General features: G+C 46.2%; 1 long non-coding RNA gene across 2 annotated transcripts; it reads left to right on the top strand.

The window, feature by feature from the left end:
• The first annotated feature begins 111 nt into the window (after positions 1–111).
• LOC116270812 lies at positions 112–27417 on the top strand. Of its 2 annotated transcripts, none has more exons than XR_004179077.1 (4): positions 112–786; positions 14519–14577; positions 25169–25277; positions 26701–27417. It is a non-coding gene; the product is annotated as an uncharacterized LOC116270812 (long non-coding RNA). The 2 variants fall into 2 exon arrangements; XR_004179078.1 differs by lacking the exon at positions 112–786 and adding an exon at positions 3502–3682.

Raw genomic sequence — 27417 nt, 5'->3', positions numbered from 1 at the left:
CGTGGGAGGCGGGGCTCCGCCTAGGAGCGCGCATGTGTGACACTTCACCGCAACGCTGGCGTTCAGTCGCCCCCTGGCTGTTAGAGCTCCGTGCTGTGGACCTGGAATGGCTGGGTACCAGCCGCTTGTCAAACGCGACTTATAGATGGGGAAACTGAGGCTCAAAGAAGGAAGGAAAGACGCTGCCATTTTCCAGGAGCATGCTAACATGCACCTGTTGTTTAACATCCAATGATCTCATTAACTCCTCATATTTATGCATTTCTCCTATTTCAGGAAAGGGAAACTGGCAATCAAGGCAGTAAAGGGCTTCAAACCCAGACCTCAGGATTAGCATTCTAGATCTCCCCCTAGCTACGGCTGCTGTCAGGACTGGCCGCTCCAAAAGGGGAGATTCCAAACCAGGGGACGTCTGTCTGTCATTAACTGAGTGACCTGGAGCAAGTCCCCATTCCTCCTTGGGCTTCTGTTTCGTTATCTGAAACCTGATTCTTGCTCTGGAGCCTGATTCAATAATTACTTTTTTCCTGCTTTGGGGTTCATGACGTTCCCTCCAGACAAAGGCTTTACTAACTCCCACCCCAGTCCAATAAGATCCCCCCGCAAGTATTTTGTGCAACTGCAACTTTGAGGCAAATCTCCTAGGTCCCTCTGAGGCAGAGTAGACACTAAGCCATTTCTAGAGAGAAATTCTGGTGGTCCAGGAGAACTCTGAGCCCAAAGAGACGACCTTAAACAGTCTTTTCGTTTTCCTACCCCAGGAGCAGGAGGAGTCCCAAGAAAATGGTAAGTGACCCATGAGGGCCACAAGAAAGTGGCAGTTTCTGCCAGATACTAGATTGAGGGGCAAGGGGCAGCAGTGTGGAGGGGACCTGCGAATCATGAGTTTTGACTCCTGCTTTCAGTTTCACCACTTCTAGGATTGACAGACAAAATATAGAACATTCACTACAGTTTGAATTTTAGATAAACATTTAAGTATGTTCCTTTCCAAACACACACACACACACACACACACACACACACGTGTCTTATGCAACATTTGGGACCATTTATACTTTAAAAATTGTTGTTTATAGGAAATTCAAATATGACAACTGGGCATCCTGGATTTTGTTTTCTTTGCTAAATCTATGTATTATGTTCCCGTTACTGTAACAAGGAATTACTGAAAACTTCATGGATTGAAACAACACAGATATATTCTCTTGCTGTTCTCTAGGTCAAAAGTCTGAAATCAAGGTGTTGGCAAGACTGCATTCTTTCCGGGGATTTTGAGGAAGCATATCAGTTCCTTTCCTTTTACAGTTTGTAGAGGTCACCTGCATTCCTTAGCTTATGGCCCCTTCTTCAAATCACCTCAACCTCTTGCTTCTGTTGTCACATCTACTACTGACTGATCCTCCTGCTTCCCTCCTCTTGTAAGGACTCTTGGGATTACACTGGGCTCACCCAGATAATCCAGAATAATCTTACCATCTCAAGATCCTTACATTAATCACATCTGTGAAATCTTTTAACACGTAAGGTAAGGCCGGGTACAGTGGCTGTAATCCCAGCACTTTGGGAGACTGAAGCAGGTGGATCACTTGAGGTCAGGAGTACGACGAGACCACCCTAGCCAACATGGTGAAACCCCGTCTCTACTAAAAATACAAAAATTAGCTGGGCATGGTGGCACACGCCTGTAATCCCAACTACCCGGGAGGCTGAGGCAGGAGAATCACTTGAAACCGGGAGGCAGAAGTTGCAGTGAGCCGAGATCATGCCACTGCACTCCAGCCTGGGTGACAGAGCGAGACTCTGTCTCAAAAAGAAAACCCCCAAAACAGCCGGGCGCGGTGGCTCATGCCTATAATCTCAGCACTTCGAGAAGTCAAGGCAGGTGGATCACCTGAGTTCAGGAGTTTGAGACCAGCCTGGCAAACCTGGTGAAACCCTGTCTCTACTAAAAATACAAAAATTAGCCAGGCCTGTAATCCCAACCACCTAGGAGGCTGCCCGGGCTCCTGCGCCCTGCCAAATGGCAGCTCTTGTGGCAAAGGGTGAGGGATGACCCTGTCCTAATCATTCTGTCCTAGGTATTGGAATAAGCCCCTCTCCTCCACCCAAACCTAGGACCTACTACTGGTACCTGGAGCCCAAATGGCAATCCTAGATGCTGCCAGCAGGAGAAGAACTTGGTCTCAAGGGCAGGTCAGGGAGAGGATTCAGAGATGCCCCAGAAATCCCTGCCCCTTCTCTCAACTGAGGGCCGTTATCACATTTTAGAGAACCAGATTATCTCAGGATTAGAAAGTCTCCGATAAACAATGACAACAAAAAGAGTTTCTGCTTTTTGAATGATTATATATACCAGGCACTGTGCTTGTATGATCTTAATTTCACCTTACAATGACCCTGTGAACAGCAAGTTAGCATTGTCCCATTTACAGAAGAGGAAACTAAAATCCAGAAAGAGGCCAGGCCTGGTGGCTCACGCCTGTAATCCCAGCAATTTGGGAGGCCAGAGTGGTGGATCACTTGAGGTCAGGAGTTTGAGACCAGCCTGGCCAACGTGGTGAAATCCCGTGTCTGCTAAAAATAGACACATTAACCAGGCATGGTGGCTGGCGCCTGTAATCCCAGCTACTCTGGAGGCTGAGGCAGGAGAATCACTTGAACCCGGAAGGTGGAGGTTGCAGTCAGTCAAGATCATGCCATTGCACTCCAGGCTGGGCAACAGAGCGAGACTCCGTCTCAAAAAATAATAATAAAGTAAAATAATGTAAAATATTGAGAAAGAGAAAGTCTCCTAAGGGCTCAAGATATGAAAGAGAGAGCTAGGTATCAATTCAAGCCTGTATGACACCATGGTCCCAAATTTTACTTTGTCCTAAAGGTCCTGTAGCCCTGTCTCTGTTTTTACAGTTTGGGAAAAAGGATCAGAGAAGGACAAAAAATTGCCCAAAGGCACATGATGACTAAGTGTTTGAGCTGGTATTTGATGTCTGTCTTCTCTGCCTTGGACACTCAGAATTTATGGAGTCTGAACAACCTCTTAAAAAGACTCATTTCCTTATGTATAAAATGGGAATATGGCCCTTGTTTAGAGGGGTCCTTGGGAGGATGTCATAGAACAGCATGTGCAGGTCAAGCACGGTGACTCACATCTGTAACCCCAGCACTTTGGGAGGCCGAGGTGGGCAGACCACCCGAGGCTAGGAGTTCAGGACCAGCCTGGCCAACAGGGTGAAACCCTGTCTCTACTAAAAACACAAAAAATCCTACCTGGGTGTGGTGGCGCACGCCTGTATTCCCAGCTACTCAGGAGGCTGAGGCAGGAAAATAACTTGTACCTGGGGGGCAGAGGTTGCAGTGAGCCAAGATCATACCACTGCACTACAGCCTGGGTGACAGAGAGAGATTCTGTCTCATTGTATCATGAAATGTCTGTTTATCGGTGATGATCACCCACTCTCAAGCAGCAAGATCACCGGGGGCTGCTTGCCCTGTGTCTTGGTTTGGAAGGTTCCAAAAATCTTGCTCTCCTAGTTTCATCCAGCCTCTGAAGAAAAAAAATCTTGACACTGCATTGCGTACATGCTGGAGGAGGCTAGACATGACTGAGCTGTCTATGTTCAGGGCCTGTGATTCTGAGCTCAGAAAATCTCCTAGGACCAGCCTTAGTATTGATTCTAAGGTAAGACTTATTTATTTTTATTTTTAATTTTTTGAGACAGAGTCCCACTCTGTCACCCAGGCTGGAGTGCAGTGGTGCAATCTTGACTCACTGCAACCTGTACCCGCTGGGTTCCAGCGATTCTCCTGCCTCAGCTTCCCTAGTAGCTGGGGCTAAAGGTGTGCACCACTGTGCCTGGCTAATTTTTGTATTTTTAGTAGAGATGGGTTTCACCATGTTGGCCAGGCTAGTCTTGAACTCCTGACCTCAGATGATCTTGCCTCAGCCTCCCAAAGTGCTGGGATTACAGGTGTGAGCCACCATGCCTCACCTGGTAAGGCTTATTTAGGATGGCACCACAGTATAGGGCATAATTTCTCAACCTTAGCACTATTGACATTTGGAGCTGGAAAAGTCTTTGTTTCGGGGGCGTGGGAGAGATGTAGGATGTTTAATGTCATTCCTAGGCTTTACCCACTAGATGACAGTAGCACTCCACATTCACAGTGATGAAAACCAAAGATAGCTCCAGACATTGCCAAATACCACCTGGGAGACAAAGCTGCTCCAAATTAAGAACCACTAGTGTGGGAGAAAGAATGTTAGGTTCTGGTCAGACAGACCTGAGAAAGCCTGTGTCACTTACCAGCTGTGTAACAGTGGAACAATTATCTGTCTCTCCAGCCCTTGGTTTCATCAACTGTAAAATCCTATACTAACTGCTACCAGTTATTGAATGCTTTCATTGGTACAGTGATGAGCTCTTTGCATGGATAATCTCATTTGATTGTCAATAACAGAATCATGGGGCCAGGCACGGTGGCTCACACCTGTAATCCCAGCACTTTGGGAGGCCGAGGCAGGAGGATGACTTGAGGCCAGGATTTCGAGACCAGCCTGGCCAACATAGTGAAACCCCATCTCTCCTAAAAGTACAAAAATTAGCTGGGTGTGCTGGTGGGTGCTTGTAATCCCAGCTACTCGGGAGGCTTAAGCAGGAGAATCATTTGAATCCGGCAGGTGGAGGTTGCAGTGAACCGAGATCATGCCACTGTACTCCAGCCTAAGCAACAGAGGAAGACTCCACCTCAAAAAACAAACCAAAAGCCCCCCCCAAACCCCCCAGAATCCTGTAAAGACACTGACCAGTGGAAATAGAGAGGAAGATGAGGAGGGAGTGGTCCATATCAGGTATCTTCTCTGTACCTTGCATGAAAGCAGGTAACCTCACATACATTTCTGTGCTGTCACTGGCTGTGTGATCTTGGGCAAATCACATTTCCCCTGAGGTTCAGTTTCCTCATCTGTGAAAATAATACCAACTGGGGAATTCTGGAAAGATGGAGGCAATAATGCCTAGCATAGATTTGAATCTCCCCAAACCCCCAAACAAAAATAGAAAAAAATTCATAAACATGTTTACCACAAAACTAAGTGACAAGGCATCTTCATGAATTCCAAAACACAAGTGGGGACAAATCACCAACAGCTACAAGGCCTGCATGTCACTGGCATCTCTGTGCAGTGGAAACAGAAGGGAAGCAGCAAGGTGTCTGACGGGCCTGAGACACGGAGAGTGCTAAAATTGCAACATGTATTCACGTGTTGTTGGGAAAACAGCGGCTGAAACTGGAAAGCATTTTGCCAGCTCCAGTAGTGGGCGAGTGTAAGATGTTTGCCACACAACCTAAGGTTTAAAGGAGTTTTTAACCCCTGTGAATTATTGAGTCATTTTAACCAGTATTTATAGCATCTTTCCATTATATCAGCCCCTGTATCCTTGAAAACGAAAGATTCCAAGTGTGGAAGAAAGGAACTACAGATGTAATACAGAATAGGTTCCATAAACATCCTATACAACTCTATTTACATTGGATATATCAATGTGAACTTGAGACTACTTTTAAAGGAAATGTATATGCGTGTATTCATATATACAATACCTAGTTCTAGCTACTAAAAAAGACTTAAACCATGGTCATCTTGTAGCAGTGAGCATATCTTGCACCCAGATAATAGTTTTGATTAATAAAAATAAAAAGAGTTCTTGAAGAAATTACTCATTCCAGATCTGTAGCAGGAGATATACAAAATGAGCCTGGAATATCTTGTCATGTCAGTTAACAAGGAAGCTATCAAAGGCTACCAGGGTCACACCAAAAGGACTTAGAAGCCAGCCTGCAGATGAAACAATGTTAGCTGCAACAAAGATAATACTTGCAGTTGATTGAAACTCATCAAATATGTTTAAAACCCTGGGTTCATAATGATATCCAGCAAATCAATCACCTTCTGACGATGGCATGGAAATAAATTGTATTCTTGAAAACTAGGTAAATAAAGAATCTAGTCATTCTCCTGCCTTTCCTAAATGAACTGTAGCACTGGGAAACCAAATAGTAGATAAAGGGAAGAAGCTTCCTATAAAATTACTACAGCTAATACATGAAAACAAAATGATGCAATATTGCCATTTTGTTATTTACAGTGAATGAATGTATCTAGCCATTGTACACAATGGCAGCTAACATCAAAAAATGAACAAACTCCAGCCTTGTAGGAGCTGCTTGGAAAGGAGTCCAGCACCAGCTATAATCATGCCAAAAAGATGGACCCTGAGTCTGATCCAGCTGCTAATTTGCAGGCAATGCAGAGGTCAGAGGGCCGTGTTATATTGTACTATGAGGATGCAATTGACAAAATTCAGACTTTGAGAAACTACACGTAAAACAGCCTGAATTCAACAGATAAACTTCAAGGAAGAGAAAAGGATGGAAGGGAGAACCTGTAGACTATTTTTAAAAAGAGGCTTTTGGATTAATAAAAGAGGCTTTTGGCTGGGCACTGTGGCTCACACCAGTAGTTCCAGCGCTTTGGGAGACCTAAATGGGAGGATCTTTTGAGGCCAGGAGTTCAAGACCAGCCTGGGCAACATGGTAAAACCCTGTCTCTACAAAAAAATACAAAAATTAGCCAGGTGTGGTGGCACATGCCTGTAGTCCTGGCTACTCTGGAGGCTGAGGTAAGAGGATCACCTGAGCCTGGGGTGTTCAAGGCTGCAGTAAGCCAAGATTGCACTGGTGCACTCCCTCCTGCAAGACAGAGTGAGACCTTGTCTCCTAAAAAACAAAACAAAACACACACACACACACACACACACACACACACACACACACACACAAGAGGCTTTTAAAAATTGGACATGGCTGGGTGTGGTGGCTCACGCCTGTAATCCCAGCACTTTGGGAGGCCGAGGCAGATGGATCACCTGAGGTCAGGAGTTCAAGACCAGCCTGGCCAATGTGGTGAAACCCCATCTCCACTAAAATACAAAAATTAGCCGGGCATGATGGTGGGTGCCTGTAATCCCAGCTACTGGGGAGGCTGAGACGGGAGAATCTCTTGAACCCGGGAGACGGTGGTTGCAGTGAGCCGAGATCGTGTCACTGCCTGGGCAGTTGAATGAGACTCCATGTCAACAAAAAATAAATAAATAAAAATAAAAAGTGGACACAACTAAACAATAACATCTAGGGATGCACACTCAGATGAGTAAGTCATGAGGAAACGCAAGGAAGTAATTAATAGTCGGATTAGTGATTATTTTGGGGGGAGGGGCTGTGATTGGTATGGAGTACCTGGTGAGGTGGGGAGGGGAACCCTGAGGTGGCTGAAAAAAATTCTGTTTCTTGACCTGGGTGGTGGTTACAGGGTGTTTGCCTTAATATAATTCACTAAACTACATTTTTTTTTTTTTTTTTTTTTGAGATAGGGTCTCACTTTGTTGCCCGGGGTGGAGTACAGCAGTGTGATCTCAGCTCACTGTAGCCTCAGACCTCCCCAGACTCAAGTAATCCTCCTACTTCAGCCTCCTGAGTAACCGGGGCTACAGGTACATGCCACCATGCCCGGCTAATTTATGTATTTTTCGTAGAGATGGGGTTTCAGGTTTTGCTATGTTGCCCAGGTTGATCTCAAACTCCTGGGCTCAAGCAATCTACTCACCTCGGCTTCTCAAAGTGCTGGGATTACAGGTGTGAGCCACTGCATCTGGCTGCTACAAATTTAATTTGTGTGGTTTTCTGCATCTGTTTTGCTCTATAATATAAAGGTTTTAAAAAATGAAGACAGCAATACCTACTTCACAGTATGTGTGTGTCCATATGAGTGTATACATGTACATATACATGTATCTAAATGTATGACTTCTGTTAGCACCAGGTAGATAGGTATGTGCTCACTAAATATGACTTCCAGGTGAATTTTGTTCAAAACACTGACCTGTGTGATTTCAGCACCATTACCGACATTGCTAACTTGTGTGGCTAATTAAAAATAGTTCATGCTTCCCAACTGGGGCCGAGACTGGAAAAAGTAAAATAAAAAATCGTTAACGGTTATTAGGTAATACTATGTGACAGGCACTGTTTCCAGTGCAACTAATCTAATTGAATCCTCATAACTATATTATGGTTATTCCCATTTTACAGAGAAGAAAACTGAGGCTTAGAGAGATTCCCTGTGGCCACACAGTAGGTTGGCAAGGCAGCCTGTTTTGTTTTGTATTGTCTTGTTTTGAGGCAGCGTCTCACTCTGTGGCCCAGGCTGGAGCGCAGTGGCACAGTCTTGGCTCACTGCAACCTCTGCCTCCTGGGTTCAGGTGATTCTCCTGCCTCAGCCTCCTGATTAGCTAGGATTACAGGTGCATGCCATCACACCAGGCTAATTTTATTTGTATTTTGAGTAGAGATGGGGTTTTATTGGCCAGGTTGGTCTCAAACTCCTGGCCTCAAGTGATCCACCCGCCTTGACCTCGCAAAGTGCTAGGATTACAGGCATGAGCCACCACACCTGACTAGCAGGTTTGGAACCCAGGCAGTCTGGCTCTCAGCTCTGCCCTTTTGTCCACTGTACCATATGTACCATACTGTTTTTCACTTGGTGTCTAGTGCCCTGTTTGCAATAATAACTCCCCCTTTTGGAGTGCCTGCTAATGTGTGTGCCATCCTTTGACATTCACTACCTGAATCTCAAATCAACCCTGGAAGGTGAAAGTACTTGTTAGTCTGCATTTGGTGGATAGGAAAACTAGAACTCAGAGAGCTGAAAAACTTGCTCAAAGTAACAGAGTAAACAAATGGCAGTAGGTGGTGGGGGAGGAGTTTGAATCGGGGACGGGGAGGGTTCATACTCTGACCCTGGGGATTCTAAAGAACAAAATGTCCTATACTTTTAAACAGATGCTCATCTGATGGGTCTGACCCAGTTTGAGGTCATGGGTTGCCCAACCAGTGGTCCGGAGCCTGGCTTGGCTTGAGAAGTGTCCAGATGCGGGCTGGGGGAAGTCAGAGGCTTGGCAAACACCAGACATGTTTGACCCCAATCAGAGGGTCGTGCAAAGCTTGTGACCCCTGGGCCTGGGGTTCCCTAAGGGGCAAGAGACTCCTTTTTCTCAGTGTGCCAGCCTTGTGCTCACAAACCGCCCAATCAGGTCCTAGAACGGAGCTGGCCACCTCTCGGGACGGGGTAAAGAGATGCCCGTGGGTTGGCTGTGCGGATTTCCCAGAAGTGGGAAGAACCTGGCTGTGTTTTCGTGGTCACACACTGATTTCCCAACCTGAGTCAGCATGGCTGCTTGGAGGTACAGCATGTCCTCTCTGTTCCCAGGGGCCCTGGATCCCAGCCTGGCTGAAGCATTTCCAAAACAGGGCCTGGAATAGTGAGAGAAATGGAAGGGGTGGAGGTCCCACATCCCCTCCATCAGTACCAGCCACCCACCATTGTATTAATAGCACCTAGCATGGACTGAGTTCTTACCAGGTGCCAGGTCCCGTGCTAAGCATGTCATATGTATTCACTTAACTAACCTTACAGAGATGCGATGGAGTAGAGGCTCTTCCATTTGACAAAGGAGTAAACAGACTCAGAGAAGCCACATCACTTCTAAATGGTCCCACAGAGATGGAATTTGCAGGTCTGTGATTGTGGAATCCTGGAGTGTCAGCTCCGCAAATTCACTACTTCACTCAGCCCTCACAACAAACCCCCAGTAAGGTGTTGTCACCCCAGTAAGGATATGAAAAAACGGAAGCTCGGGGTGGTGGACGTGACTTGTAAGATGTTTCTAGAAAGCTCTGCTGTGACAACCAGTAACTGTTTTTTAAGAGCCCCAGTCAAAACCCATAGCTGCTAAAATTTGGCCGTGACTACCCAAAACCCCTGCATTTATTATTACCCCTATATCCCCCACATTCTCCTAGGATGGGAAGAGGAGGCAAAGAGTTCTTTGGTGGCCATCTCCTCGGAAGAGTGGAATGGGGTCATGAGGGCTCTTCCATGAGAGGGGCTACTATTTGTAGAGATTAATGTGTGGCCATTATGAGCGGGCCCAGTGGTCTCATGTGGGCATGGGCATCTAGAGGCTGAGAGAAACAGGCTGCCTGGCTGAATCGGTGCAGGGGCCACAGTGTGGGTGTGCTAAGGTCAGCCACATTCCCAGGACTTTCAGGGCACAGGCTGCTGGCTGGTGTGTTTCCCGTGGACCGGCGTTGGCAGAGAGCACCTACAAGGGGTCCTCTTGGGTCCTGTCCCCTAGAGACTCCTGGAGGGGCAGAGGTGTGGCAGCAGCAAGAAGCTTGAGTTGGATGTTGAGTTCCTAAGGGCTGATGAATGACTTGCAAGGGACCCCTATGAGGAGAGGTGCATCCGCAAGGTCAAGAGTGAGAGGGCCCCTGTGACAGTGGCCGTCTCCATGGAGCCCACGACAGAAAGGGGCAGCTTTAAGCCAGCCAGGATGGTTGCAGCTCAAGAGAGATCCTTTCTCCCCCCTTGCTATCTCCAACACCCCCCACTGTACCCCACGTGTAGATGAGGGAAGGAGAGATAGAGAAGGAGCAACCCACACCGCCTCCCTGCAGCAGGCCTGAGAGCGAGGGGAGAAGGTTTAAACCCTAAATCAAATTGGGAATTTTGGTTAGAAGCTTCACTGGACATTGTCATTTCTAAATTGAGTATATTTGTGACCTAAAGTGACCATAGAATTACCTGTTTCCTCAGAACGAGCAGAAGAGTAAGGGGGAGATTTCACTCAGTGGCAGGGAAAATGTGTCTCCACCAAATTCATCTTAGAAGGGACACTGGGAGATAAAAATGAAGGTGTGCTTTGATTATGTCACAGGCCAGGTTTCTTCAACATCCTGCTCTCAGTGAGAAGGAGGATTCTCCAAAACAAGTCTAGGAAGTGAATGTTCCAGAATGTTCTAGAACTTGCTTCATTAGGCAGGCAAGAAGCATGCCTCTGGGAACCTCTTGAGCCCTTCATGGGCTAGCACACCAATACCATCCCCCCAGAAGCTTCAGTTGTTGGCTTCTAATGGCTTACTATTTCCATTTCTACTGAGAACTGCCATCTCAGGAATCGCCTCACCCTGGAGTTTATTCCTCTCACCCACAGGGTGGCTGGCAGCCAACAGCTGACTCGTACAGAGGTACACAAAGCCAGCCTTTTTGCTAGACTTTACCTGAGACCACATCTTTGCTTGTTTCCCTCCCTGTCTTGCTTCCCTTCATCCCTTACAGGTTCTTTCCTTTATAAATCACACAGTACCTAATCTTTGCCTCAGGCTCTGTGTCTGAGGAGCTGAAGATGATTCTGGGCATCAGGAGGTGATTTTGTGACTGGGCTATTTCACTAGCTCTGAGCTAGGTAATCCATTAGAGAAACTTCTAGATCCTAAATCAAACTACGTAGATTCAATTCACAGTACCATTACTTCACTGCTGTGTGACCTTGGCCAATGACTGGTTACTACATCCCAGTTTTCTCATCTGTGATACAGAAGGCAAACACTGACCCACCTCACAGGGCTTTGCAAGGATTCAACATACAAAAGTACCAAGGATAGTGCCTGGCACAGTCGATGGTGCTATTGTTATTCCTCCAGGCTAACAGCACTGACTAAGTGCAAAGGAAGTGGCTTTTTGCCGTCTCGTTGAGGATGCTGTATCCTGGGGTAAGTGGCCAGATCACAGGACGGCTGTGGTTCAATTGTAATAAAATAATCTCCCTTGGCTGGGCGTGGTGGCTCACACCTGTAATCCAGCACTTTGGGAGGTTGAAGCAGGTGGATCACCTGACGTCGGGAGTTTGAAACCAGCCTGGCTAACATGGTGAAACCTAGTCTCCGCTAAAAATACAAAAATTAGCCAGGCGTGGTGGTGTGTGCCTGTAATCCCAGCTACTCGAGAGGCTGAGGCAGGAGAATCACTTGAACCTGGGAGGCAGGGGTTGCAGTGAGCTGACATTGTAACACTGCACGAGACTCCATCTCAAAACCAACAACAACAACAACAACAACCCACCCCTATGGAACCCTTACTATGTCCCAGTCCCTGTTCTACGTGCTGCATATGTGCTTATGTGCTAGTTCACTCTGTCTTCACTATCTTTCAAAGCTGATATAATTACCTCCTTTTTTTTTTTTTTTGAGACGGAGTCTTGCTCTGTCGCCAGGCTGGAGTACAGTGGCATGGTGTTGGCTCACTGCAACCTCTGCCTCCCGGGTTCATGCTATTCTCCTGCTTCAGCCTCCTGAGTAGCTGGGACTACAGGTGTGCGCCACCATGCCCAGCTAATTTTTGTATTTTTAGTAGAGATGGGGTTTCACCATGTTGTCCAGGCTGGTCTCGAACTCCTGACCTCAAGTGATCTGCCTGCCTCGGCCTCCTAAAGTGCTGGGATTACAGGCATGAGCCACCGCACCTGGCCAATTATCTCCATTTTACACATGAAAAAACTGAGGCCCGGACAGTCTAAAAAACGAGCTATTAGATCCACAGGTTAAAAAAAAATGAGTGCATCTAAAATGATTACAGTTTAAAAAGCCAGGCCGGGAAGTAGTTTGCAGTTTCTTAAAAAGTTAAACATACGCTTATGTGACGAGCAGTTGTATTCCTGGGTAATGAAAGTATTTGTCCACTCAAAGACATGTACGTGAATGTTCATAGCAGTTTTATTTGTAATAGTCAAAAACTGGAGGAAACAATAACATGCCCAGGGACATGGATAAAGAAACTGTGGCATCTGTATCTTTCTTTGTTGTTTGTTGGAGACAAAGTGGAGTGCAGTGGTGCAATCATGGCTCACTGCAGCTTGACTTCAGGGCTCAAGTGATTCTCCCACCTCAACCTCCTGAGTAGCTGAGACTACAGACAGGCACACAGCACCATGCCTGGCTAATTTTTTGGTGTTTAGTAGCGACAGGGTTTCGCTATGTGGCCCAGGCTGGTCTCAAACTCCTGGGCTCAAGTGATCTGCTCGTCTCAGCCTCCCAAAGTGTTGGGATTACAGGTGTGAGCCACCGTGCTTCACCTGTGAGATCTATTAGGTTGGTGCAAAAGTAATTGCGGTTTTGCCATTAAAAGTAATGGCAAAATGGCCAGGCATGGTGGCTCATGCCTGTAATCCCAGCACTTTGAGAGGCCGAGGCAGGCGGATTTCTTGAGGCCAGGAGTTCAAGACCAGCCTGGCCAACATGGTGAAACCCTGTCTCTACTAAAAATACAAAAATTAGCCGAGCATGGTGGTGCATGCCTGTAGTCCCAGCTACTCAGGAGGCTGAGGCAGGAGAATCGCTTGAACCTGGATGCAGAGGTTGCAGTGAGCTGAGATTGCACCACTGCACTCCAGCATGGGCAACAGAGCAAGAGCCTGTCTCAAAAAAAAAAAAAAAAAGTAACAGTCAAAACCACAATTACTTTTGCACCAATCTGATATATGTGCATATATATCTCAATCCTACTTAGCAATAAAAAAGACAAATTATTGATATGTGCAATAGCATGGATAAATGACAAAATAATTATGCTGAATGAGAGAAGTCAGACAGAAAGAGTACATGTTGGCCAGGTGCAGCGGCTCATGCCTATAATCCCAGCACTTTGGGAGGCCGAGGTGGGTGGATTGTCTGAGCTCAGGAGTTCGAGACCAGCCTGACCAACATGGTGAAACCTCGTCTCTACTAAACACACACACACACACACAAGAAAATTATCCAGGTATGGTAGCACACACCTGTGATGCCAGCTACTAGTGAGGCTGAGGCAGGAGAATTGCTTGAACACCCGCAGGGGCAGAGGTTTCAGTGAGCCAAGTTTTCGCCACTGCACTCCCAGCCTGGGCAACAGAGATAGGCTCTGTATACAAAAAAAAAAAAAAATTAATAAAGAGTACATATAGCATGATTTCATTTCTATAAAATCCCAGAAAATGTAAAGCCATCTATAGTGAAAGAAAGCAACCTATAGTGATGATGGTTACCTGGAAATGGGGTGGTGGGATGAATAGGGGATGACTTATAAACCAGCATGAGGTAGCTTTTGGAAGCAATTGAAACACTTGGCATCTTGATTGTGGTGATGGTTCCTTGGATATGTACATATGTTGAAACTCATCAAATGATTCAATTTCAGTATGTATTGAACATCAATTATATCTCAACAATGCTGTTTATTTTTTATTTTTATTTTTATTTTTATTTTTGAGACTGAGTCTCACTTTGTCACCCAGGCTGAAATGCAGTGGCATGTTCTTGGCTCACTGCAACCTCCACCTTCTGGGTTTAAACGATTCTCCTGTCTCAGCCTCCCGAGTAGCTGGGATTACGGGCGTGCACCACCACGCCCAGCTAATTTTTGTATTTTTAGTGGAGATGGGGTTTCACTATGTTGGCCAGTCTGGTCTTGAACTCCTGACCTCAGGTGATCCACCTGCCTTGGCCTCCCAAAGTGTTGGAATTATAGGCGCAAACCACTGTAGGTCTGGCGATAATGCTGATTTTTTTTTTTTTTTTTAACTAGAGTGGAACAATGAGGATTTGAATCCACGTATGTCTCACTGGACATATGCTCAGGAATTGGTAAGTTATAAAAAGACCTCCGTTATCGGCTGGAGACATAGAATTAGTCCAAATGGTGTCACCTCCAGGAAGCCTTACTGTCATTTCCATAGAGGACAATGGCCTGGGCCCACACCACCCTCCTGCCTGTCTTCAGCCTTTGTCAGTGGATCCTTTCCCCACTTGGAAGACTCCCCTTGCATCCTCCTCCATGTTGTCCTCCAAATGTGCTGGCCGAGAGCCCAGTGCCTGAATCAGAGGGACCTGGGTTTGAATCCCACCTCTGCCATTAAACACCAGCTGTCTGACCTCAACTGTGTTCCTTTGCTTCTCTGGGCTTCAGATTCTCCATCTGAATAATAATAGAAGCTACCTTGGGATTGCCTCAAGGATCAAATGCGAGAGAGTTCACCTTAAACAATGAGTGGAGGGCCTGGTGTGTAATAAAGCACTCAATAAATGTTAACTATTATTGATCTTCACCTGGGCAGTGGCTGCTGACTGTTTAAGTTTCTCAGCCTTTGAATCAGGTACTTCCGACCCAGCTCTATTTATTGACATGGAAAGATGCCCAAAGTGTACTGCTGAAGGGAAAAAAGCAGGCTACAAAAGAATATATTCCTCCCAGGTCATTTTAAAGATCAAAGCTAACCATGGACATCTAGCGCCTAGTAGGGTACCTGGGACACAGGAAGCTGTCACTGAAAGCTAGCTGTGACTATACAATATAATACCATAGTAATACAAAAGCATTTTTGTAGTCCGTATGATGCCACCTTCAAATATTATGTGAGCTCCTGTGAAACGAGATGATATTTGCAATGTGCTTGCATCAAAGGGAGGTAGAGCTGCGTATTCCCTTCTGCCTTCTTTCTGACACGTTTCAGAGAGTGATCATGGGCAGGGCTTGAGTTGACCTTGGGACCCATTGATCTGATGTGAATTTTGCTACTTTTTTTTTTTTTTTTTTTTTTTGAGAGACCGGAGAGTGCAGTGGCTGTTCACAGGCACGATCCCAGCACTGATCAGCGCGGGAGATTTGACCTGCTCTGTTTCCAGCCTGGGCCAGTTCACCTCTCCTTAGGCAACCTGGTGTTTCTTTGCTCCCAGGAGGTCATGTTTTGGTCCTTTTTTGTGTGGCACTGGAGTGAAAGAAAAGAAAAGCATTGCCCTTTGGCGTTGAGACTACAAACTTGGGTTTAGGGTGCTCTTTGTAATAACTGAGGTACTATAACACATTAAACACTAGGGGGCGCTCCAATCTGTTGGCAATAGAGATAAATACAAAAAGCCGTGATAATAACGATGCTATATGAATACTGCTGTTACATTTAACAATGCCGTTTACATTGAACACTGAGCTCTTACTATGAGAGCCTAAAATAGAGCAAGAGAGTCACAAACTTTATCACCTTTTAACCTTGCAAACATCCCATTAGAGAACATTATCAAAGATTTTCTAATAGGGCATATCACTCTGTGGGATTTAAAAAATTTGTGTATTACATATATACATATGTACATATATATACATATATACATATATATATACACACATACATATACACATAATTTTTTTTGAGACAGGGTCTCACTCTGTCGCCCAGGCTGGAGTGTAGTGGCACAATCGCAGCTCACAGTAGCCTAGATCTCCTGGGCTCAAGCGATCCTCCTGCCTCAGCCTTCCAAGAAGCTGAGATTACAGGTGTGCACAACTATACCTGGCTAATTTTTTAATTTTTCTGTAGAGACAGGGTCTTGCCATGTTGCCCAAGCTGCTCTTTGACCTCCTGAAGTACTAGGATTATAGACGTGAGCCACTGCAACTGGCCTAAAAATATATTTTTTTAATGGAGTTGTAATTCACAAGTGTTGTAAAAGGTAAAAACATTAAGTGTACAGCTTGGTGAATTGTTACATGTGTATACACACAGGTAACCTCCATCCGGATCAAGATGTGAAGCTTTTCTAATATCCTTTCTACTCACTCCTACTCCCACCCAAGGAAACCATGCTCCTAATTCTATTACCATTTATTCGTTTTGCTTATTTCTGAACTTCACGTAAATGGAATCATACATATGCAAACTTTAGGGTTGCCATAAAAATCCAGGATGTCATTTTTCTTTTTTTTGAGATGGAGTCTTGCCCTGTCACCCAGGCTGGAGTGCAGTGACACGATCTCAGCTCACTGCAATCTCCATCTCCTGGGTTCAAGCAATTCTCCTGTCTCAGCCTCCTGAGTTGCTGGGATTAGAGGTGCATGCCACCACGCCTGGCTAATTTTTTTTTTTTGTATGTTTAGTAGAGACAAGGTTTCACCATGTTGGCCAGGCTGGTCTCAAACTCCTGACCTCATGATCCGCCCACCTTGGCCTCCCAAAGTGCTGGGATTACAGGCATGAGCCACCACACCTGGCCTCAATGTGCTCTTCGACCATAGTCGCCGCCTCCTCCCCTCCTCCTCCTCCCTCCTCCTCGACGGAGTCCACCTGTCACCCAGGCTGAGTGCGGTCGTGACCTCGTTTCACTGCTCCGCTTCTCCCCGGTTCACGCCATTCTTCCTGCCTCAGCTGACCTCGCGGCGCCCACCACCACTCGCTGCTTTATTTTTCAGTTCACCCCGGAAAGGCCAGGAGGTTCCCTAACTCCTGGACCTCGTGATCCAATCTGCCTCGGCCTCCCAAAGTGCTGATTATGGCTTGAGCCATCATGGCCTGGCCTTTTTCTTTCTTTTTCTTCTTCTTCTTTCTTCTTCTTCTTTCTTCTTCTTCTTTTAGAGATAGGGTCTTGCTATATTGCCCAAGCTAGTCTCAAACTCTTGAGCTCAACTAATCCACCTGCCTCAACCTTCCAAAGTGTTGGAATTACAGATATGAGCCGTAGTTCCCAGCCCATGAGCCACTCAATTGCTGTATAATGTTCTATTGTACAAATGTACCACCATGTATTTATTCCTTCTACTGTCGGTGGCCAAGGGTGGGTTATCTTAGAAAAGCAGTGTAGAGTGGTGGTAAGTGGGTACACTGTGGTATCAGAGGCCTGGGGAATTTGTCTCTTAGCTCCACCTTTTACTTGTGACCTTAGCCAAGTTACTTAATCTCCTTGTGCCTCAGCTAATTCAACATTAATATGGACTAAGAATAGTACCTCAAATGCTGTTGTATGGTTTAAAGGAGATATTCCATATAAACTACTTCAAATTGGTCCCAGCACAGAGTTAACTCAGTACATGTTATCTATGTCATACCCGTTAAACCTAGAAGGCTGAAGTTCAGAGGCTTGACAAGCCTTACTCAAAGTCACACACCCAGTATGTAACAGATCCCTCTGTCATGGATATTGACTAAATTAGAGTCATTCATTCAACACTTTTTTGCACATTTATTATGTGCCAAGCACCCTTTTAGGACCGAAAACAGCCAGAAAGTTTCTACCAATATGAAATGTACATTCTTTTTATTTTTTTGAGATAGAGTCTCACTCTGTTGCCCAGGCTGCAGTGCAGTGGCGTAATCTTGGCTCACTGCAACCTCTACTTCCCGGGCTCAAGCGACCCTCCCAACTCAGCCTCCCAAGTAGCTGGGACTACAGCTACATGTTGCAACACCTTAGCGAGGTCTCACTAAGTTGCCCAGGCTGGTCTCAAATGCCTGTGCTCACATGATCCTTCTGCCTCGGCCTCCCGAAGTGCTGGGATTACAGGTGTGAGCCACTGTCTCCAGCCTAAATCAAATTCTTACTTATAGAAAGAAGCTTATAGACATGGCAAGGTGCCTGGAATATCTTGTTTAGTGTGTATATGTTTATGTGTGTATATATATGTGTATATATGTGTGTATATGTGTGTGTGTGTGTGTGTGTGTGTGATATAAATCAGGTCCTAAGACCATAAGCAGGTGTGGTATGTCTGCATGTAGCACCGTCTGGGGATACACTGAACAACCCTTTAAGTAGCACTTATTCTGTGCTGGGTGCTGTGCTAAGCACTCCACAAATGGTTAGCTTGTCCATGCTCCTAACATTTAATACACTATGTCTGACAGGTGCTGCCATTATACAGTTTTGCAAGTAAAGAAACAGGCAGAGGAGAGGCTACACTCTAGCATGGTTAGGTTACAAGCCAGCACATGGTCCCAGGCACTTTGGTCTGAGTCTGTGCTCTTGACTGCTTAGCTCTGCTACCTCTGCTAAGAGTGTTTTTCTCTGGGTAGTAAAATTTCCACATTTTGAACTTAGTTATTTGTACTTCTCTTTATTGGTTGAGCTTTTGTGATAAGTAGGTTCCGTTTTCATTTAAAAAAAATTACTAGAGTTCTAATATGGATTTTTTATGTCTTTAAGAATTAACTGTGAACGCCTGCAGGGAAGGCTAGAATCCTAAGAGGGAGTCATTTTGCCAAAGGGACAAGCCACTCTGGTCTTTTTTTGTGGCAGTGAGATTACTGTCCTTGGTGTTGAGGACCCAGGGACCAGCCCTGACTTCCTCCCACCCTAGGACCCCCTGTGATCCTGGGCAAGTCCCTGGTGTCCCTGTCACTACCTTCCACCAGCGAGGCACCTGGCATGGAGTAGCCCTTAATAAATATCTGTTGGATAGAGGAAGAATGAACTGCTGTCTCCTCTGGGCCTTGCTCCACCTCCTCCACCACCAAAATCTGCTCCCTGCCTATCCTTGGGGCCTTGAGAATTAACAAATGAATAAAGTCACTGTAAAATGCCCATTATTTACAAGTTTTTACATTTATTTATTTATTTATTTATTTTGAGACAGAGTCTCACTCTGTGGCCCAGGCTGGAGTGCAATGGCACGATCTTCGTTCACTTCAATCTCCACCTCCCAAGTTCAAGCAATTCTCCTGCCTCAGCCTCCTGAGTAGCTGGGATTACAGGCGCCCACCACCATGCCCAGCTAATTTTTGTATTTTTAGTAGAGACAGGGTTTCACCATGTCGGCCAGGCTGGTCTCGAACCCTTGACCTCAAGCGATCTGCTCACCTTGGCCTCCCAAAGTGCTGGGATTACAGGTGTGAGCCACCACACCCAGCCTTGTTTGCAGGTTTTTAGAAAGGCAAACAGCAAGTGACATCCGACCCTACCAGATGGATAATGAATGGTGGCCCGTCAAGCTAGGGGAGTGTCCTTCCAAATGTTCCTGAAATCACTGTGCAGGCCACTTCGGAGATAGGCCCAGACCTCCCTGCGGCAAGGGCTGCTGGGAGTTTCCTGCCTGTGACCACCCCCACCTCGTGACCCGGCTTCTATCACCCCAGCCTCAGAAAGGCTGGGCCGCGGGGCCATAAATGCCTGTTATCATCAGTCTGTATCTCTAGAGCCGGGCTGTTTACCAGCAGCCCTGCAATTATTTTTATTACATACAAGTCCTATAATTAATTTTTATCACTGTTTTCTCACAGCCACCTTGCAAGGAGGGCTAGTTTTGCTCTCTTTTGGTTTGCAGTTGGGGGAACTGGAACCCAGGTCTTGAAGGGGTTTCATGGAATTTCCTGGCTTTGCCCAAAGTTCTAGAAAGGGTCAGAGTTTGAATTCATAGACAGTGCTGGTCCGAGCAGAGAGTTGGCAGCAAGGCGGGGTGGGTGGTGGAGAACAGCCATTCAGAATAGACGAAAGTCCTGAGATTTGGCTGCTTCCTAGCTGTGTGACCTTAGGCAAGTCACTCAAACTCTCTGTGCCTTAGTTTCTTTTTTGTTTGTTTGTTTGAGATGGAGTTTCGCTCTTGTTGCCCAGGCTGGAGTGCAATGGTGCCATCTCAGCTCACTGCAACCTCCGCCTCCCGGGTTCAAGCGATTCTCCTGCCTCAGCTTCCCCAGTAGCCGGGATTACAGGCATGAGCCACCATGCCCGGCTCACTTTGTATTTTTAGTAGAAACAGGGTTTCTCCATGTTTGTTAGGCTGGTCTGTAACTCCCGACCTCAGGTGATCCACCCACCTCAGCCTCCCAAAGTGCTGGGATTACAGGTGTGAGCTACAAGCCTGGCTCCCCCCTGCCCCCCCTTTTTTTTAAGAGACAGTCTTGCTCTGTTGCCCAGGCTGAAGTGCAATGGCCTGATCATAGCTCACTGCAGCCTTGAGCTCCTGGGCTGAAGTGTTACTCTTGCCTCAACCTCCTGAGCAGCTAGGACTACAGACAGGCATCACTGAGCCCAGCTAATTTGAAAAATATTTTTTGGTAGAGATGGGGGTTTTACTATGTTGCCCAGGCTGGTCTTGAACCACTGGCCACAGGCAGTCCTCCCATCTCAGCCTCTCAAAATTCTGGGATTAACAGGCGTGAGCCACTGTGCCTGGCTGTGCCTTAGGAAGGAATAACAGTACTCAACTCATCCGTTAGTACAGATGGGTGCTCAGTAACTGAGGTTCTATTGACTCTTGAGTTGGAACCTGGATTCATCTAGGACCTGTCCCACTGGATGACTTGGTCATGCCCCTTGCCATCCCTGAGCCTCAGATGCCTCATCTGTAAAATGGACATCATCTTGCCTGCTGCACCCTCTGATCTCTCATCTCTAGTCCCATCGGTCTTCTTCACAGCTTCCAACCCATCCCTAGCTTTGCCTTGTTAATTCCCAATTATGCACTCAGATATTCTTCCTTCCCTCCCTCCCTTCTTCTCTTCACTCATGTAATAAATATTTTGTGACCACCTGCTATGTGGCAGGTGATGGATAAGACAGGCAAAATCATTGTCTTCATGAGGGGAGATAGACAATAAACTAAAAAAAGAAAAAAAGGGCCGGGCATAGTGTCTCACGTCTGTAATCCCAGCACTTTTGGAGGCCGAGGCAGGCAGATCACCCAAGGTCAGGAGTTCAAGACCAGCCTGGCCAACATGGTGAAACCCTGTCTCTACTAAAAATTCAAAAAATAGACAGGCATGGTGGTGGGCGCCTGTTGTCCCAGCTACTTGGGAGGCTGAGGCAGGAGAATCGCTTGAACCCAGGAAGCAGAGGTTGCACTGAGCCGAGATCTCGCCACTGCACTCCAGCCTGAGTGACAGAGCAAGATACCGTCTCAAAAAAAAAAAAAAAAAAAAAAGGAAAAAAGAAAATCCCAAATAAACAAGAGAATTGCAGACTGCAATCGGCATTTCCTAAGGGGAAGTTATAGCACCCTAAGAGGAAGTAACTGGGAAGGTTATTTCCTAGAAAGGCCTCTCCAAGGAGACACTTTTGTTTTTTCATTGTTTTTTTTTTTTTTGAAACGGGGTTTGGCTCTGTTGTCCAGGCTGGAGTGCAGTGGGGAGCCCAGCCCTGACAATTGTATTCTTATCACCGGTTCAGCAAAGGGTCGTCAGATGCTTCCCGTACTTGGAATGGATTATTTCCTCATTTGTTTTCCCTTCTATCCAAACACAATCCTGCTTTGTCCAGAAAAATATTTCCAAATGGTAATGGTTTCTGTGTATGTGTTTCAAAAAATTTTACATCAAATTTGAAGTATAATACACATATGGCTGGGCATGATGGCTAATGCCGTAATCCCAACACTTTGGGATGCCGAGTCGGGAGGATCACTTGAGCCCAGGAGTTGGAAGCTAGCCTGGGCAACATAGTAAGACCCCCCTGCCTCTACAAATAATAATAATAAATTAGCCAGGCATGGTGACACATGCCTGTATGTAGTCCCAGCTACTCAGGAGGCTGAGGTGGGAGGATTGCCTGAGCCTCAGAAGATGGAGGCTGCAGTGAGCTGTGATGGTGCCACTGCACTCCAGCCTGGGTGACAAAGACCTCAACTCAAAAGAAAACAAAAACCAAAAAACAGACATCAAAAAGTGCACAAAACTCAAGTGTGCAGCTCAACGAATCATTGCAAAGAGAACCCCCATGCCACTGGGACCCAGACAAAGAAATGGAACCCGGCCAGGCTCCCAGAAGTCTTCCCTTTGCCCCTCACAATCACTTACTAGCACCCTCTCCAGGGTAACCACAAGCCTGACTCCTGACACCAGAGATGAGTCTTGTCTGTTGTTAAACATTAAAGAAATGGAATAACACAGGATGTAGTCTTTTGTGTCTGGCTTATGTTTGTGAAATTCATCCATATTTTTCATAGCTAGAGTTTATTCTTAGTGCTGTATAGTGTTCCATTGAATGAATACGCCACAGTTTCAAATAGTTTTTTTTTTTTTTTTTTGTTTTTTTGGTTTTTTTTTTTTTGAGACAGCATCTTCTTTGTCGCCCGGGCTGGAGTGCAGTGGTGCAATCTTGGCTCACTGCAACCTCCACCTCCCAGGTTCAAGCAGTTCTCTGCCTCAGCCTCCCGAGTAGCTGGGGTTACAGGTGCCTGCCACCACACCCAGTTAATTTTTATATTTTAAAAAATTTTTGTAATTTTTGTATCTTGGCCAGGCTGGTGTTGAACTCCCAACCTCGTGATCCACCTGCCTCAGCCTCCCAAACTGCTGGGATTATAGTCATGAGCCACCGTGCCTGTCCAATTTTTTTTTTTTTTTTTTGAGACGGAGTCCCGCTTTCCTGATAATCTGAGCATCCATTCAATTTGGGCAGGGCCGCGGTGGGAGGAGAGCAGAAGCTGGGTTTGACCCACAGGCACGTTTTTTTTCACACACCTTGTGTTTTTGTATCGTTTTCATTGAATTAGTTGCTGATGAAGATGGATATTTGTCTCCTCCTGAAGAATCTGCCGTTGCTGGTCCCCAATTCCAAGTGCCTGGAGTTGAGTCCTGGCTGCCTCTTTTCAGCTCGTGCATTCTATTCCCATTTGCCACAGTCCCCACCACTCCCTGTTGCTCTAAAACCACTCACTGACATCACCCACCTGGCCCTGTAAACATTTGAGTCTTCCATTCTAGCTTTATTTTTTATTTTATTTTATTTTATTTTTTTTGAGACTGAGTCTGGCTCTGTCGCCCAGGCTGGAGTGCAGTGGCCGGATCTCAGCTCACTGCAAGCTCCGCCTCCCGGGTTTACGCCATTCTCCCGCCTCAGCCTCCGGAGTAGCTGGGACCACAGGCGCCCGCCACCTCGCCTGGCTAGTTTTTTGTATTTTTTAGTAGAGACGGGGTTTCACCGTGTTAGCCAGGATGGTCTCGATCTCCTGACCTTGTGATCCGCCCGTCTCAGCCTCCCAAAGTGCTGGGATTACAGGCTTGAGCCACCGCGCCCGGCCTCATTCTAGCTTTAATTCAGCAGAGGTGGCCAAAATGCTTTATTCTAAGGTCTGCACAACAGTGGGCTAACCAAGCAGCTTAAGTTAGTTTATACGTGGCCTCCATGGTGTTAAACTTTGGGATGCATATTTCAGTGTTCAAAAATGTATTGTCATTATTACTATTTCAAAAATGTTTTAAAATATATTTCCATTATTATTATCATCATTATTGACATTATTACTGTCTCCAAAGATGTTTTAAAAATATATTTGCCTGGTGTGGTGGCTCACGCCTGTAATCCCAGCACTTTGGGAGGCCGAGACGGGCAGATCACTTGAAGGTCGGGAGTTCGAGACCAGCCTGGCCAAAATGGTGAAACTCTGTCTCTACTAAAAATACAAAAATTAGCTGGGCATGGTGGTGCATGCTTGTAATCTCAGCTACTTGGGAGGCTGAGGCTGAAGAATCGCTTGAGCCCGGGAGGCAGAGGTTGCAGTGAGCTGAGATCGTGTCACTGCACTCTAGCCTGGGCGACAGAGCGAGACTTCATCTCAAAAAATAAAAAATAAAAATATATTCAAATATATAGTAGAGGTCAAATTCAATATGGCAACTCTGGACCCAGATGGCCTGGAATCAAATCCTCGCTTTACTACTCAGGAGTTGTGTGAACTCAGGCAATTACTGAAACTTTCTGTGCCACTGTATAAAGAGAGATGTTAATATTTACCTTGCTGGGTTCTTATAAAGATTAAATGAGCTAATACTTGTAAAGTCAGTGCCTGGCACAAAATAAGTATTCAACATATATTGTTTGTTTGTTTGCTTGTTTATTTATTTATTGTGAGATGGAGTCTCACTGTGTTGCCCAGGCTGGAGTGCAGTGGCACAGTCTTGGCTCACTGCAACCTCTGCCTACCAGGTTCAAGCGATTCTCCTGCCTCAGTCTCCCAAGTAGGCAGAATTACAGGCATCTGCCACCACTCCCAGCTAATTTTTGTGTTTTTAGTAGAGATGGGGTTTCGCCGTGTTGGCCAGGCTGGTCTCGAACTCCTGACCTCAAGTGATTCGCCCGAGTCAGCCTCCCTAAGTGCTGGGATTACAGGCGTGAGCCACTGTGTCAGGCAGCTGGCTGTTTATTATGTTTAAAATTAGTATGGCAAGCTGATCATTTGACCTGCTGGGGTGACCAACCATCCTAGTCTGCTGAGACTGAGGAAGAGTTTCAGGACACAGGACTTTCAGAGCTAAAACTAGACAAGTCCTGGCCAAAAGAGGATGAGTTGGTCACCCTAGCCCTGCCTGACGATAATATTTCACTCCAGTTTAACAGACTGATCTTTTACTTTTATTAAATTACAGGTTTGATGTTGAAAATGATATTCACACTACATATTGTAGAACCCCCCTCAAGCATTCCTATGGTATAATTTCTGCAAAACACTAATCTTGCTTACATTTTCCTCATGTTACAGATTGGGAAAGTGAGGCCCAGGGGTGTAAACCAGTGGCAGAGCTCTTCCCTAGACCTGTTGTGAAGCCGCTGCCCCATCACCTGGTGCTCAACATGCACTAGGTAACACTGTAAGTGATTTTCATTAAATTTAATCTCATACAATTTTAGGAGGTGGGCACTACCATTATAACCATTTTAGAGATGGGATGCTCGTAGCTGTCTTCTGTCCCACAGACCCACCTATATCCCTGGGATTAGAATTCATTCATTCTGTACATCTTGGCCTGATTGTGGTTTCCTTGGAACTTTTGTTACAGGGAAACCCAGCAAGGTTTCCTGGGTCTTGTTTAGCCGTTGAGCCTAATCTGTCTGTTTCAAGACTTTTTTTTTTTTCTTTTTGAGACAGAGTCTTGCTCAGTCACCCAGGCTGGAGTGCAGAGGCATAATCTCGGCTCACTGCAACCTCCACCTCCCAGGTTCAAGCAATTCTCCCTGCCTCAGCCTCCCGAGTAGATGGAATTACAGGCGCTCACCACCATACCTAGCTAATTTTTTTTTTTTTTTTTTTTTTGTATTTTTAGTAGAGACAGGGTTTCACCATGTTGGCCAGGCTGGTTTCGAACTCCTGACCTCAGAAGACCCGCCCACCTTGGCCTCCCAAAGTGCTGGGATTACAGGCATGAACCACCGCCTGGCCTTGTTTTAAGATATTTTTAAAGGACCTTTTGTTTCAGTTAGCAAATGTCTGCTACTCTCCTACTGGGGCTATGTGGTGACTGACAAAGAGACTTTGCCCTCAAGGACTCAAGGCTGCTGGGGAACCCTGCTCACTGGGGTCTCTCTCCACTGCACTATGGCCAGCTTGAGGGCAAGGTTGGGGTCTTTTCATCTCTGTGTCACTAAGACGAGATCAGCAGCATGTGTGGAAACTGGCAGATCACACCACAATGCAGACAGGGCAGCAGGAGTCCAGATCCCAGCCATGAACTGTCGAGCTTCAGGCAGGGAGCAGTGGGAGTCCCAAAAACTTATGGGGGTTTCTCAGTCTCAGTGCTATTGATATTTAGGGCTGGCCGGTTCTGTTGTGGGGGATGTCCTGTGCGGGGTAGGATGGTTAGCACTGTCTGTTGCCTCTGCCAGTAGCGTCTTCTCAACCAGTCATGACAACCTAAAGTGTCTCCAGACATCACTGAATGTCCCCTGGGGGCAAAGTCACCCCAGGTTGTGAACTGCTGGCTTAACTGAAGCAAACTTAACGAAGAAAGTGTTTGCAGAGGTGAGGCATGCAGGGACTGGCAACAGTGGGGAGCTATTGGCACCCCAAGGCCAAAGGGGTGAGAGACAGAATGGTGTTACTTGACCCAGAGATAGCTGGAGCCATATAAGTAAGGCTAAGACAGGAGTTGAGGCTGTGGAGAAATTCAGCCACTGCCAAAATTAAGGCAAAACAGGGAAGGAGCTGGGGGTGGCATAAACACGCCCACTTCTCCCTCATCCTGCCCTTTTATCTCTGCCGATTCCTCCCGTTGGCTGAATGCATTGTGATGTCAGAAGGCACAGGTGCCTCCAGGCCACAGAGCAGGATGCGGTGGGTAAGCAGAGAAGAAACATCACAAGGAGGCAGGCGCAGGCCCCAGAAGACAGGACATTTGTGTACATCTTGGAGGATGTGTACTTTGGAGAAAGCTGGGAAGGAGTATCTCACCAGCGGGAAGAGCATGCATGAAGCCATGGAGTTCTGAGACAGCCTGGCTCCCTGCATTGTTTATTTAATTGTGATTGTTTGTTTGATTGACTGTGCTCTGTGTGCACGTGGTGAAAATAAAACATTTCAAAAGGTACAAAAGGGCATAAAATGAGAAGTAGGTCTTCCTCCCACCCTGACCCCAGCTACCCAGCCCCCCCACATCCCCCCGAAAGCCATCTTGCTCTCTGGTCTCTCATCGCCTTCCAGAAATAGTTAGTGCACATGCTAGCTTGTGTCACCTAAACTCCTAATTTGATTTAATTTCACGGGTGTTTGCAGAGCCCCTATTGTATGCAAAGAAATGAACTGAGCTCTCTGGTCTCAGACCCTACTCTGATCCACTAAGCACCGGCGGCTTCAGGCCCACCACGGCTGGCCTCCCATCTCTTTCTCTAAGCAACGGATAAGCCTGCTACAGTTATGTTGTTCAACTTATTTTATTTTATTTTGTTTTATTTTGTTTTATTTTATTTTATTTTTTGAGATGGAGTCTTGCTCTGTCACCCAGGCTGGAGTGCAAT

Source organism: Papio anubis, chromosome 16, assembly GCF_008728515.1.
Source record: "Papio anubis isolate 15944 chromosome 16, Panubis1.0, whole genome shotgun sequence".
NCBI classification, from domain to species: Eukaryota; Metazoa; Chordata; class Mammalia; order Primates; family Cercopithecidae; genus Papio; species Papio anubis.
Note: the sequence above shows the minus strand (reverse complement) of the source record. Positions and strands in the feature narration are given on the sequence as shown.